The sequence below is a fragment of the Solanum dulcamara genome, chromosome 4 (assembly GCF_947179165.1).
Source record: "Solanum dulcamara chromosome 4, daSolDulc1.2, whole genome shotgun sequence".
In the NCBI taxonomy this organism is placed as follows: Eukaryota; Viridiplantae; Streptophyta; class Magnoliopsida; order Solanales; family Solanaceae; genus Solanum; species Solanum dulcamara.
The window spans coordinates 76,754,894-76,770,720 of record NC_077240.1 but is presented as its reverse complement, the minus strand read 5'-3'; the positions used below and the strand labels follow the sequence as shown (position 1 = coordinate 76,770,720).

Here is a 15,827-nt window from a genome sequence, read left to right as displayed (position 1 = left end):
CTCTAACCGACAACCATTACTTATGAGCTAGTGATGATATAACAAAGCGATGTCGTTGCCACTTCCATCCAATACCTTGCCAGGGTAAAGGACATTACCATCTTGGATCTAATAATCAAAGTCCTCTTTTTGGGACTTAAGAGGTATAGCCTCCATCCTACGCTGGCTACGTAGTTCTGAGGTTTGAGTCAATCTAACTCTTACCCAACTCGGTGCTCAATACTACTCCCAAAATATGTGCTCATATTAACATCATCATCTAGTCTTATTGAAAAAATATCAAACTCATCTTATTACCTCTTCATCAATCATTACACTTCAAAACATTATTTATATCTCATCAAAACATCTTGCTCAAAATATCATTTAAACTCAATTCTTTTGCTCTTTCAAACTCAATAAAATACATATATAGTATTAATTCAAATCACTCTTTTTGTCAATAAATATTAAAAGCCAACATCTTTACTCAAAACACGTGTAAAAATATTCATCAACATCAAATCAATTAGAGTTCATGGAAAAGTAGCCACGAATAATAATTCTAATAATATGAGAGATAAAAATAATAATAATCTTAATGCATAGATATATCTAACTCAATAGAAGAAGAATTAGCTCATTTAGAATTCAAGAATTAGAGTAAAACTCAACTATAACTCAATTATGATGAATTTAATTATTGAGTTTATGGACGAGCTCAATCCAATGCTATGAATAGCCTTACATACCTAGAATTCGAAGCTTTACTCCGAATTGAAGAACTCAATGACCACTCTTGAACCTCTAGCCTGTTCTTCCCGCCGGAGAATTTTGTGTACTATCCAAAGTATAAGAATCATCGGAATAGTATTTCTACACTACTAAAAACTAAAACTATATTTGAGAATAAGTAAAGAAGTTTATATAGAGAAGAGTTGCTTGAGAAAGTTTGATGAATAAAATAAGGAAATAAGGTGGGTATTTATAGGTGTGGAGGAGGGACCTAACAATAAATAAAAATAATTACAAAGGATGATCTTGAAAATTCAATGGAGGATTATGATCTCATGGATGATATCAAATGGAGGACTATTGATGTCATGGGTGATGTCAAATGGATCTAGATCTTTCCATGGTTGGTGAGATGATCCTTCTTTTAATGGAATATCCTTTTTCGGAGCTGCGTTTGAACAAGATAACTTCCTAATTAAAATATGGTGTCTCATATGAATTGTAGATATAGAAATATACTTTCATATCGTTTAAGAATCAACTGATTTGGAGCATCCTACCGTGAGATATGAATTTTCTTCTACAAATACTCTATTTCGTCTCAACACCATGTCTTGCAAAAATTAATTTATTTGACCAATTATTTATCCTCCGAATCTTAAGATATGGTCTTCATGAAAGTTGTAGGTAATACCGTTTGAGTTATTCAGAAATTTGAATCACCTAATTTGGACTATTTTATGAAAAGTTATGCCCTAAATACAAAAGTAGTATCATTTTCGTCGAGAATTGAAACACCACATACAACGTTTTAGGGGTGTTACAATGTTGAGTTCTGAGTCGAGTCTTCCTGAGAGGAGTTACTTGATATCTGTCCTTACTTTATTTCCATTTTACATACTTGTACATTTCATGTACTGACATCATTCGACGTGCATCGTTTTATGATGCAAATACATGTGTTAGAGATCCTCAACAGACGCATCGTTAAAGATCATTACTTTTCAGCTATTTAGTGAGTCCTTCTTGTATTCGGAGGAGCTCTTTATCCTTTTATTATTGTTGAGTATTATGTTTCTTTTGAGGTAGCCATGGACATATCATTGGCACCGACTGATGGTGTTAGAAGCTTCATAGACAGAGTTTGATGATGTAATTGGAGTAGTTCTCCTTTGAAACTACTTCTTCTAAGGATTATTTCTTTCATTTGACGTTGATGATGGCGAGCCCACATAAGTATTCTTATTTTCACTTAAGTCTTTAGCTGATGAACGAATGAGTGATGAGACCAAGTGGTTCTCTCGGAGTCTAGAGATGGTTTCTGAGTTCCGGCCACACCTAGGGTACCCTCTCGGGGCGTTACAGTGGGTATGGGTTTAGGGTTTTAAAATTAGTTTAATTAAATATTAGGTTAGCCAATAAGATAGTGACACATCATTAATGAAATTGTTAATTATTTTTAATATTTAGACTGTTAGAGATAAGGGTAAAACAGAGCCTAAAGGTTAATGTGAGGGGCATTTTAGGCCCGATAGGTAGATGAAGGGTAATTTTGTACCAATTCGCATAGTTAAAAAAATATTTTAAGCTCTTTTCAGAGCCTATGTTTTTATTTCACAAGCGATGTGGGATTCCAACACTCATGTTATACGATCTCTTAAAATGATGTTGCAATCTTTGTAAATTGATTATTATATCTAGGGAATTCTCAAACACTTTGTCCTCCTCAGTCGATGCATGCTTCTTTCCAAATCCATAAAAAATTCTAGAGCATGATAGGAAAATTTTCAGACAAAATTAAACAATTATCATTTTCCACACAGAAAAACTGGTAGTTGTTGTTCGAGATATCACTCAACTTAGGATTCTTTTCTCAAAAAATCACTCATTTTTTTATAAACCTCAAAGTCACTCAACTATGAATATTTTACCTACAAAATTACCCAACCTATTTAATTAATTTTTTCATTAGAATTTACTGTCACACAATTTTATTTAAAATCAAAACTATAAGAAATAGGTTTTTAACAAGGCAGGTCAAATGGGATGGGTCATTCTCGAATGCATTGTCCTAATCAGTTGGTGCTTGCTTCTTTCCGGATCTACAGAAATTCTAGAGCATGATAGGAAAATTTTCAAACCTAATTAAATAATTGTCATTTTCCATACACAAAAACCGTTAGTAGTTGTTCAAGATAATATCGCACATGGTCACTCAACTTTCTTTTATGATCTTAAAGTCACCCAACTATGAATGTTTTAATTACCTACAAAATCACCAATTTATTTAATTGATTTTTTCATTATAGTTGGCTGAAATGCAATTTTTATTTAATGCCAAAATTGTAAGATAAACAGGAAACAATTTGCAATAGATGAAAAACAGTAGGATAAACAGGAAACAATTTGTTATTCATTGACTCTTATCCTCAATTCCTCATGTTCCTCTTCAATTCTCCTATTTAATTTTATTCATAAACTAGATTTCTCCATGAATTTATACCACCAATGGTGCGGCCAAGATCATCAATTTAGGAGGAAAATGGGTAAAACAAAAAAGGTTAATACTGTATTTTTAGTAGGTCGGGTTAAGTGGGGCATATCATTAGATGGTTTAAATGAATATCTTTTTATTTCTTACCGTTTTGGTTTTAAATAAAAATTTCATATCAGCAAATTCTAATGAAAACATTAATTAAATAGGTAAAGTGACTTTACAGGTAAAATAACCAAAATTGAGTGTCTTTTAGGTTATAAAAGAAATTTGTGTAACTATTTGGGGAAGGATTGTCCTTTTTTGTGTAGGTGAATCATTCATAATGTTGCAATTTCATTCTATGTTACATAGAAACATTATTCCAACGATAAATTATTCAAATAATTTTAACCATATATAAATAATGTAATTTCCGTCGAATAGAGTTCGGATTAACCCCATAGCCCCAAGTTAGCACCGTTACAAGATACTATTCATTATAATGTTATATATGTCCACAATGTCTTTGACGATCATATATATGATACTTATATAGTGATAATAGTAAATTGGTATAGTTTCGTTCCTATGACAAATTATTCTTACAAGACATGATTCCAATTAGAGGTTACAAAACATATCATTTTCCTTTTTTTGTTAAGTTCCTGTGATACTTAGCAAGGTAAAATTAAGAGATTTTTGCACATCAAAATAATAATCTGAATGTATATATATTTATTTATTTGTATACATATAATATACATATTTTATACATAATTAACGTTCTCTAAAAAATATGATACAGCAAATTAAACAATCAATAAAACATAAAATCAGAATAACTAATTCCATCATAACTTATCTTTAAACGAAACTACCCATAAGTGTGACCAAGTTAATTTTTAACCACAACAAAATTTGAGTAGGTTATGTTGTAGATGTAAACAAGGAGAGCTTAAGAAAATTACATTTAATTTGTAAATTATTGAAGAGAAAGCTAGCCCACAATAGCTTCATTACTCCTTCCCAGTAGAGGCAATTTGTAAATTAATTCAAAGTTGATTAATTAATATAGCTATATAAATTGAAGTTGATTTATAAGGTTTGGCTCTAGATGTATTTCATCGTATCAAATTTTTTTTTTTTGAGCTTGGAGCCATGTCTAAAAAAATGCTAAGAGAAATACTCTTGAGGAAAAGCTACAAAACTTCAAAATCAAGAGTTAATTAATGAATAATTAAGCGATATTTGTACTCCAAATGTCAAGTTGAATGTAACGATCCAATCCGTGGTGGCTGGCATAATCATTTAAATTTATCAACTATAAATTTATAAATGATTCGAATTATATTAAATTCAAGATAAATTAGTCCAGATCAATATTGTGAATTAATATAATTGAATTAATTTTTAAGTCAATAAATATGGATTTAATTAAAATCCAAATTCATTGATTTGGGCTATAATAGATGAGCTCATCTTGGTGTCACGTATCAAGTGACGTGCCATGTCAAGTCAAATAGATAAGTCAAGAGGATCATGCCTGTAACGCCCGAAACTTATAAGCAAATATTCAAACCATTCTCCGTATGTGTATAGGCCTGAACCTGAAGATTTCTAAGTTCTACATGTATGTTAAAGTTCATTCCTAGGTATTTGAAGTGTATTAGATGTGAGTTACGGTCATAAGAAACCTCAAATACCAACCCAAGTGCGAATGTTTCCTACTGACTAAGTTTTCGCATGAGTCATATAAGGGTCAACTTCAAATGATCATATCTCCTAGAATATAAAGAATTAGGTATCCCGTGACCTATCAGATTAAAGGTATTTGAGTGTTTTTTCCAATGCCTCCAAGTTTGTATCAATCTAGGTTAGGAGTAAAAAGTTATGACCATCTTATCAGAGACGCTGCAAGTTGTTAGTGTTCGACAGAAAAAGTGACGGCCTGTCAGACTTGGCCATCACACTTAGACAGAAAGGCCATTTTTTGGGCCAGTTTTGACGGCCTGAGTGACGGTCTATCACCCAGACGACATCAGAAGGACGAATTTCATCGATTTTAATCTTTTAAGGGTATTTTTGTCCTAAAAACCTTTGGGGAGTTATCTAAATGACCCTAAACGTGTAGGAAATCAGTTTTCATTATTAAAACCTCTCATTCACTCCTAAATTTCTACGCTCTCAACTCTTTCAACTCAGAAACTATAGCAAGAAAAGCAAAAGTTAGGGTTTCAAGGATTCCAAGCAAGTTTTTCTTTCAAACTTCGTTCTCTCAGGTATGTAAGGCTTCAATGAGAGTATTCCTTTCGCTCTCATGCCTAAATATTTTGATTATATGATGAATTTTGTTTAAATCTATGGTTTTACCCAATCTTCTTCAAGCTATGATTTTTATGCAAAATTAAAGCTTTTGTGAAAGATTTCTCATGCATATCAATGAATTACTATGAACTACATGTTTTATTGTATGATTGTGATTCTCCAACAATGTTTCAACATTATTTATGAAGTTATGAAAGCTACTTTTGAGTATTTACTGGTTACGCATAATTTCAAGTAAGTTGTCTCATGTTTAAAGTCATATGCATAGAAGTAAAGATATGTTTGTAAAAGAGATATTTGAGCATTGCCTCACAACAGTTATGCTTCAAGATATGATTTTTGAGCTTAGTCTCACTTATGATTTAAGACATGACTTTTGAGCTTAGTCTCACATATGATTCAGATATATTGACAGTTTTTATACTTATTAAGATTAATATGTATTTATGTTATTTTGGGAGGACTATTAAGCACCGAGTGGACTTTAGGGATGAAGGCTTCCGTTAGCGCTCGTGGACCTTTAGTAGCAACCCCTAAGTTCCATAACTAATGTCACGACCCAAGCCTAGGGCCTAGACGTGACATGGCAAATGAGGAACCCGAAAGTACCTCAAACAAGCCTCTTAGCATTCTTTTAGCCTTTCATAGGTAATGATGATAAATAAATAAGCGGAAATCATAATAGTAAATCTTCAACTTACATATGTCCAACAATACCTCTAATTATTAGATTTAACGGGGCTAAGACAAGTCCCTAGCTCACCCTCAATCATAATAGAAGAAATGTCATAGTAAAATATCTTAACATATCATAAACTAGAAAGATAAAGGAGTATTGTTCCCGGAACATGGGAACTCACCAAAAGTAGTCTCCAATGGAATATCAACTAGCCACGTGGAGGAGAACGAGGAGGAGCACCGATCCCTACATGGTGATATCATGTAGGCAAAAGAGTATGCGTTAGTACTTTGAATGTACTAAGTATGTAAGGATGCATGAACATTGAGGAAACATTAAAAAATTTATGTAATATGGAACATAATTTAATGTATGCATAATAAATCATATAGATATCCTTTAAAACATTCATTTTGTGGGAAATTAACCATAACCGACATTTAAGACCATGCGAGCTATTACATAGAATCCAACATAACCCCCTACGTTGGCCGGGGAGACTACTTGCCGGGTAGAACTCCGTCAACTTCATTCGTTTCTTTAACTTTAACTTTAAGGGCTATTTATGGATCCATTAGCCTAAGCCTACAAGGGCTCCTATGTTGGCACATAGTTAATGAGACAAGGGGTTGCTACTAGGATTTCCTTACCGAATCCCACCTCAATGCCTCATTCAGTGCTAAGTCAATTCCACGGAATAGTTTAATACTTCAAAATATTCATAGCATATAACTTGAGAATTCAAACATCATATTCGGTAGAATAGCGTATTAAAACATTTGATAATTCAAATATGCAAGAATTGTCCTTATTGCATAAAGAATCCATCATTCATATCATTTCATCATTCTTTCATTTCATAAAACTCCCTTTTTGATCATAGATATTGCTTTCATAAACATTTATTTGGAGTCAAAGCTTTCAAGTCAAACTTTATTAAAAACATAGTAAAACTAAGTAGGTTCAAATCACTTCAACTTGCAAATATGTATGTAAATAAATATACATAAATACTTTGAAATCCATTAATTAAAAATCATGCTTTAAACAACCCACCATGAATTTCAAGAACCTTTAAATAGATAAATAGAGGAATTACTTGTAAACCATCAATTCATACATATAAAATTATGTTGCATTAAAATAGATCAATAATCATTAGTTTAACCATGATTCATACTATTAAGTAAAAATAAGAATTATCATAAGAAAATATTACTTGAAATCAAAAGACTTAATTGAAAGAGTTTTTGGACTACATGGGTGAAAGAACCCATGGATAAATACCCACATAACTTAGAGTAGAGCTTAGAGAAAATAAATATAATTTATCATATAATCAAAATAATTTAGACATGAGAGTGGAAGGAATACTCTCATTGAAGCCTTACATACCTGGAAACCGAAGCTTTAGTTGGTACCGGAAGACTTAATGACCACTCTTGAGTCCTAGCTTCTCTCCTTGCCGGAACATTTTGTGTACTACCCGGAATATATGAATCATCGGAATAGTATTTCTTCACTACTAAGAACTAAAACTATATTTGAGAATGTGTAAAGAAGTGTAAAGAGAGAAGATTTGCTTGAGAAAGCTTGATGAATAAAATGAGGAAATAAGGTGGGTATTTATAGGTGGAAAAGAGGGACCTAACAATAAATAAAATAATTATAAATAAAAATATGAAAATTTAGTGGAATATATTGATGTTATGGATGATGTTAAATGGAGGACAATTTATGTCATGAGTGATGTCAAATGTATCTAGATCTTTCTATGGTAGGTGAAATGAGTTATCTTTGACAGAATACTCTTTTTGGGAGCTACGTTTGAATAAGATAAATTCCTTATTAGGATTTAGTGTCTTCATAGAAATTGTAGATATGGAAGTCTAGTTTCATATCGTTCAAGAATCAACCAATTTGGATAAACCTACAGTGAGATATGAACTTTATTCTATAAATACTCATTTCCGTCACAGCATCCTACCTTACAAAGATTAATTTATTTGACCTATTTAACCTCCGAATCTTAAAATATGGTCTTCATAAAAGTTGTAGGTAATGATCTTATGGTTACTTAGAAATTTGAATCACTCAATTTGGATATTCCTATGAAAAGTTATTACCAAAATACAGAGGCTGTATCATGTTTAGGCAAAAATTGAAACATCGTATACAACGTTTTTAGGAGATGTTACAACTACGTGCCACCGTAGGACTTGAGTACACCTCTTTATCGGACAACTCCATATGACCTTGAGAGGTACTGATGTAACATCCCCTAAAAACTTTGTATACGATCTTTCAATTTTCGCCTAAACATGATACAACCTCTGTATTTTGGGCATAACGTTTCATAGGAATTTCCGAATTGCGTGATTCAAATTTTTGAGAAACCACAAGATCATTACCTACAACTTTTATGAAGACCATATTTTAAGATTCGGAGGTTAAGTAGGTCAAATAAATTAATTTGTGTAAGGTAGGATGCTGTGACGGAAATGAGTGTTTATAGAAGAAAAATCATATCTCACTGTAGGTTTATCCAAATTGGTTGATTCCTAAACGATATGAAACTAGACTTCCATATCTACAATTCTTATGCAGACACCAAATCCTAATAAGGAATTTATCTTATTCAAACGCAGCTCCCAAAAAGAGTATTCTGTCAAAGATAACTCATTTTACCTACCATAGAAAGATCTAGATACATTTGACATCACTCATGACATAAATTGTCCTCTATTTAATATCATCCATGACATCAATATATTCCACTAAATTTTTAGATTTTTCTTTATAATTATTTTATTTATTGTTAGGTCCCTCTTTCCCACCTATAAATACCTACCTTATTTCCTCATTTTATTCATCAAGCTTTCTCAAGCAAATCTTCTCTCTATACACTTCTTTACATATTCTCAAATATAGTTTTAGTTCTTAGTAGTGAAGAAATACTATTCCGGTGATTCATATACTTCGGGTAGTACACAAAACGTTCCGACGAGGAGAGAAGATAGGACTCAAGAGTATTCATTAAGTCTTTCGGTACCAACTAAAGCTTCGGTCTCCAGGTATGTAAGGTTTCAATGAGAGTATTTCTTCCACTCTCACGTCTAAATTATTTTGATTATATGATAAATTATATTTATTTTCTTTAAGCTCTACTCTAAATTATGTGGGTATTTATCCATGGGTTCTTTCACCCATGTAGTCCAAAAACTCTTTCAATTAAGTCTCTTGATTTCAAGTAATATTTTCTTATGATAATTCTTATTTTTACTTAATAGTATGAATCATGGTTAAACTAATGATTATTGCTCTATTTTGATGCAATATAATTTCATATGTATGAATTGATGGTTTACAAGTAATTCCTCTATTTATCTATTTAAAGGTTCTTGAAATTCATGGTGGGTTGTTTAAAAGCATGATTTTTAATTAATGGATTTCAAAGTATTTATGTATATTTATTTACATACATATTTGCAAGTTGAAGTGATTTGAACCCACTTAGTTTTACTATGTTTTTAATAAAGTTTGACTTGAAAGCTTTGACTCCAAATAAATGTTTATGAAAGCAATATCTATGATCAAAAAGGGAGTTTTATGAAATGAAAGAATGATGAAATGATATGAATCATGGATTCTTTATGCAATAAGGACAATTCTTGCATATTTGAATTATCAAATGTTTTAATGAGCTATTATACCGAATATGATGTTTGAATTCTCAAGTTATATGCTATGAATATTTTGAAGTATTAAACTATTCCGTGGGATTGACTTAGCACCGAATGAGGCATTGAGGTGAGATTCGGTAAGGAAATCCTAGTAGCAACCCCTTGTCTTATTAACTATGTGCCAACATAGGAGCCCTTGTAGGCTTAGGCTAATGGATCCATAAATAGCCCTTAAAGTTAAAGTTAAAGAAATGAATGAAGTTGACGGAGTTCTACCTGGCAAGTAGTCTCCCCGGCCAACGTAGGGGGTTATGTTGGATTCCATGTAATAGCTCGCATGGTCTTAAATGTCGGTTATGGTTAATTTCCCACAAAATGAATGTTTTAAAGGATATATATATGATTTATTATGCATACATTAAATTATGTTCCATATTACATAAACTTTTAATGGTTCCTCAATGTTCATGCATCCTTACATACTTAGTACATTCAAAGTACTAACGCATACTCTTTTGCCTACATGATATCACCATGTAGGGATCAGTGCTCCTCCTCGTTCTCCTCCACGTGGCTAGTTGATATTCCATTGAAGACTACTTTTGGTGAGTTCCCATGTTCCGGGAACAATACTTCTTTATCTTTCTAGCTTATGATATGTTAAGATATTTTACTATGGCATTTCTTCTATTATGATTGAGGGTGAGCTAGGGACTTGTATTAGCCCCGTTAAATCTAATAGTTAGAGGTATTGTTGGACATATGTAAGTTGAAGATTTACTATTATGATTTCCGCTTGTTTATTTATCATCATTACCTATGAAAGGCTAAAAGAATGCTAAGAGGCTTGATTGAGGTACTTTCGGGTTTTTCATTCGTCATGTCACGTCTAGGCCCTAGGCTTGGGTCGCGACAACAGACTAGTGGATCCATACAAATATGATATGGTCCTATACCCTGGCAAGGAATAGGGCAGCCTGCCCAACTGTGTTAGCTGTTGGACATCATGATCTCACATGGTGTATGTCGGTTATAATAAACTTTCCAATTTTATGCACCATTTATGATATGATCTTCACCTATTTGGGTCATTTTAAGTATGTTATTTTATGTGTAACACCCCTTAAAATGTTGTATGTCGGTATTTCAATTCTCGATGAAAATAATAATGTCTCTGTATTTTGGACATAACTTTTCATAGAATAGTCCAAATTAGGTGATTTAAATTTCTGAGTAACCACAACATCATTACCTACAACTTTCATGAACAACATATCTTAAGATTCAGAGTTTAAGTAGATCAAATAAATTAATAGTTGCAAGATATAGTGCTATGATGGAATGGAGTATTTGTAGAATAAAATTCATATCTCGATGTAGCATGCTCCAAATTAGATGATTCTTGAACTAAATAAAACTAGACTTCTATATCTACAATTCTTATGAAGACACCAAATCCTAATAAGAAATTTATCTTGTTCAAACGCAGCTTTAAAAATAGATATTCCGTTAAAAGAGATCTCATATCACCTACCATAGAAAGATCTAGAACCATTTGACATCATCCATGACATCAAAATCCTCCATTGAATTTTCAAGATCATCCTTTGTAATTAATTTTATTTATTGTTAAGTACCTCCTCCACACCTATAAATACCACCTTATTTCCTTATTTTATTCATCAAGCTTTCTTAAGTAACTCTTTTCTCTATATTCTTCTTTACTCATTCTCAAATATAGTTTTAGTTTTAGTAGTAAAAATATACTACTCCGGTAATTCTTATACTCTGGGTAGTGCACAAAATGCTCCGGTGAGAAGAAAAGGCTAGGGGTCTAAGAGTGTTTCAATTTGAAGTAAAGCTTCGGATTTAAGGTATGTAAGGCTTTTATAGCATTGGATTGAGTTCGTCCATGCGCCCAATGTTTAAATTCATTATAATTGAGTTATAGTTGAGTTTTATCCAAATCTTGAATTCTAAATGAATTAATTCTTCTTTTATTGAGTTAGATATATTTATGCATTAATCTTATTATTATTGTTATCTCTCATATTATTGGAATTATTGTTCATAGATACTTTCCCATGAATCCTAATTGATTTGATGTTTATGAATATTTTTACACATGTTTTGAGTAAAAATGTTGGCTTTTTAATATTTTCATTAATAAAAAGAGTGATATGAATTAATAATATATATGTATTTTATTGAGTTTTGAAAGAGCAAAAGAGTTGAGTTTAAATGAATACTGACGTTCTGAGCTAAGTTTTCCTGAGAGAAATTTCTTGATATATATCCTTACCTTCCTGCCATTTTACATACTCGTACATTCCACGTACTGACGTCATTCGACCTGCACCATTTTATGATGCAGATACAGGTGTTAGAGATTCTCAACAGGCACATCGTTGAAGATTATTATTTTTCAACTATTTGGTGAGTCCTTCTTGTATTCGGAGGAACTCTCTATCCTTTTATTATTTTTGAGTATTATGTTTCTTTTAAGGTAGTCATGGACATGTCATTGGCACCATCTAAGAGTATTAGAGGCTTCATAGACAGAGTTTGATGATGTAATCAGAGTAGTTCTGCTTAGAAACTACTTTTTCTAAGAATTATCTATTTTTCCTTTGATGTTGATGATGACAAGCCCACATTAGTATTCTTAAGTCTTCCGCTGATGAACAAATGAGTAATGAGACCAAGTGGTTCTCTCGGAAGTCAAAGATGATTTCTGAGTGTCAACCACGCCTAGGGTACCCTCTCGGGGTGTGACATTATGTATATGTTTATGTAAGACCAATGAAATAGACTCATCTATATACATGCTTTTGAAAGAAGATTTTGAATGGTATTTAGACATGAACTCCAATTGTTTTCTCTTCAAGTACTCTCACTATGTATATGATTTTGAAAATCTTGTTTCACTGTTCCCTTTGTGATATGTTATAATAGTATGTTGGTGCTCCTTTCATACTTAATACATTCCACGTACTGACACATATTTTCTCTGTGCTGCATCCTTTTATGATGCAGATTTCTGTGCTCATTCTCAGACACGTGGCTAGTGAGGTAGCAAAATTTTCTAGTCAACAATGAGTGAGTCCTCCTAATTTGGAGGCTTTATGGAGTAATTTAGTTAGTTCTTATACTAAGCAATGGTAGTCGGGGGTCATGTCCCGACAAATTTATTTCTTTCGGTTCAGATGTTAGAGACTTGTTTCAAACATTAGCTTTTAGACTTCATGGATATGTTATCTTTTTAATAAGACCTTCTATGCATATATTCCAGCTTCCACTTAGTTTTCTTATGATATGCTTTGATGTCTTATGCCAAGGGTTAGCTTGGGACGATTCGTGATTTCAAGTACTGTCACGACCTAGCCCCGTAGGCCGTGACTAGTGTCCGAATTGGACACTCGTATACACACATATTATCTATTATCAATCGACAATTAAACACGATATAGAATTTATATGGGTAGCACGTTGTCTCAAACGGTCACTTATATATATACCAAATCAGCTATTTCTTGGGAGTCTTAATTGTCAAAAATAAGATAACATAATACGTAAGCCGACAAGGCTTTCACTCCGAATGTAAATGTCCAAAAACATAAGCCATACTAGTACACCAGACAACATCTACATACAACCCACTCATGTGTCTACAGACCTCTAAGAGGATTAACGATAGCATATGACGATACAGGGCCCCGCCGTACCCCCAAAATACACAAATATATACATTATAAGGATTAGTACCAAAAGTTTAGGCTCCGAGACAATGGAGCACTTCAACCCGTTGAGTAGAATCCTAAGGTGGCGGCTCTCCAAAATGAGTATCTGTACCTGCGGGCACGAAACGCAGCCCCCCGAAGAAGGGGGTCAGTACGAAATATGTACCGAGTATATAAAGCATAAAATATCGTAACGGAGATCACATCTGAAATAAAGATTCAAGAGTCAAGTATCATAATCAATAAATCACTGTACCTGTGTCTTATAAAATGAAGACATGCATATCATCATCATATATCGTACCTGGCTCGTTATGGAACTCGGTGTCACAATTATATCAATATATCGTCATATATATATATATACCATACCCGACCCTCTAGAAAGGGACTCGGTGAATAGAGTAGTGTACACTAATACCGTACCCAGCCCATTATGGGACTCGGTGCCATAATCATATCGTCATATCATCATAATATCATATTATCATATCACGTACCCGGCCCTCTAGTAAGGGACTCGGTGAATAATGTAGTGGAATCCATACATGATAACATACCCGGCCTATCGTAGGACTCGGTGAATAATACCATAACAATATGCACGAATAAGGTATCATTAGCAACCTTGTGAAATTTGATCATTATCGAAGACTTAATAGAATAAGCAAAACAGTCCATCATTTGAAAACCAAGACAATAGTCATTATGAATCACACCAATTATGGATTATACTAAAATATGAATTATACCACAATATGAGTTATACCAACTAGGATGGCTGAAATCATACACATGAGTCAAGACATAACAATATAAATTTTGAAAATCAAGAACGGTAGCCATCCGAGTATATCTACGAATAAGAGTTTCTTTGGAATTTAAGCATACGTCATTCGTTCGTTTCATATGGATCATGCCAAAAGAAGAAAATGTTAACTTTACATACCTTTAGCGTTTATACGTATATGTTGTCCAATATTGTCTCAACCTATATTAAAACGTTAAGCACTATGGTTAAGCTATGGACAAGAATAAAACGTAGTCTATCGTTAGTAGGTTATTTCTAAAAAAAAAAAATTGGACAGCACCTCCCCTATACCGCTCACTTTTCCCACTTTCAAACCAGCCATATAATCATCAACCAACATCAACAATCCAAAATATTGACACAAAATAAGATTTATTATTCATGTTACCAAAGCAGTAAATTCGGAAAGTCAAGTACCTCACGTTGTATCTAAATTTTGAAAATGAAAATGGCAAAAATGGACTTTATAACCTTCATGAAACATTTAGATATCTGTCTTAAGTTTCCAATGAAAAAGAAATCAACTCAAAATTCATTTTGTACAAAGAGATATCATCAAAATACGAACAGCTATACATGAAGGAATTTTCAATCCAGAATCTGGACAGAATTTGTCTTATGATGCATGCTCAGTTTTCGACATAATAACAGCATATATAGACTAAGACATAAACATAAGAGTTGTAGGTACGTGTATTAGCTTTCCAAAACATGTTTAATATCTAAAATCGAAGGTCTACACAATGAGATATTCCAGAATTACTACCAGCTACTCAATTCCAAAAACGGGTTTGAACATTCACAATCTTCATACACCTTTTTCCTCCAAATTCATGAACAACAACTCATCAACAACATCAAAACAATATCAACCATTATTATACATCATCACTAAGATAATTCCATCTATTTAATCTACCTAAAACAACCCTTTAACCCATAACTCTCAACAAATCACCAAACTAGTTTATAACACTATTTTCTCCGTTCTAATCCGTTAAAACTCTAACTAAACTTGTTAACAATGAAAGGAGACTTTAATATTACCTTAAATTTGCAGCACCACATAAAATCTTCTCCTTATTGGCTGATTTCTAGCTCAAATTGAAGCCAACGCGACGTACAACAATTTTCTCTTCATGATCTTCGGATTTCGGGACTTGAATTTTGGTCGGATTTGGGATTTCTCTCAAGAACTCCCTTTCTCTCTCTCTCTAGAAATTTCCAGAATTATGTTGGTCTAAAGTATGAAGGAATAGTTACAAAAAATCAGATTTAATTTTGTGGGTATTGGGCCTGACCCGAATTAGAATTGGGTTGGGCCGAATTCACTATTTAGTTTGGCCTATCAGACTTAAAACGTCTATATCTTATTACTCCGATATCACATTTCGTCCCA

The 15,827-nt window shown here is 32.7% G+C and overlaps 1 long non-coding RNA gene across 1 annotated transcript; it reads right to left on the bottom strand.

The window, feature by feature from the left end:
* Nucleotides 1–13,417: 13,417 nt before the first annotated feature.
* LOC129885129 (uncharacterized) lies at nucleotides 13,418–15,604 on the bottom strand. Its single transcript, XR_008766061.1, has 3 exons — nucleotides 15,476–15,604; nucleotides 14,567–14,608; nucleotides 13,418–13,729 (listed from the first exon to the last, which is right to left on the bottom strand). It is a non-coding gene; the product is annotated as an uncharacterized LOC129885129 (long non-coding RNA).
* Nucleotides 15,605–15,827: the final 223 nt, after the last annotated feature.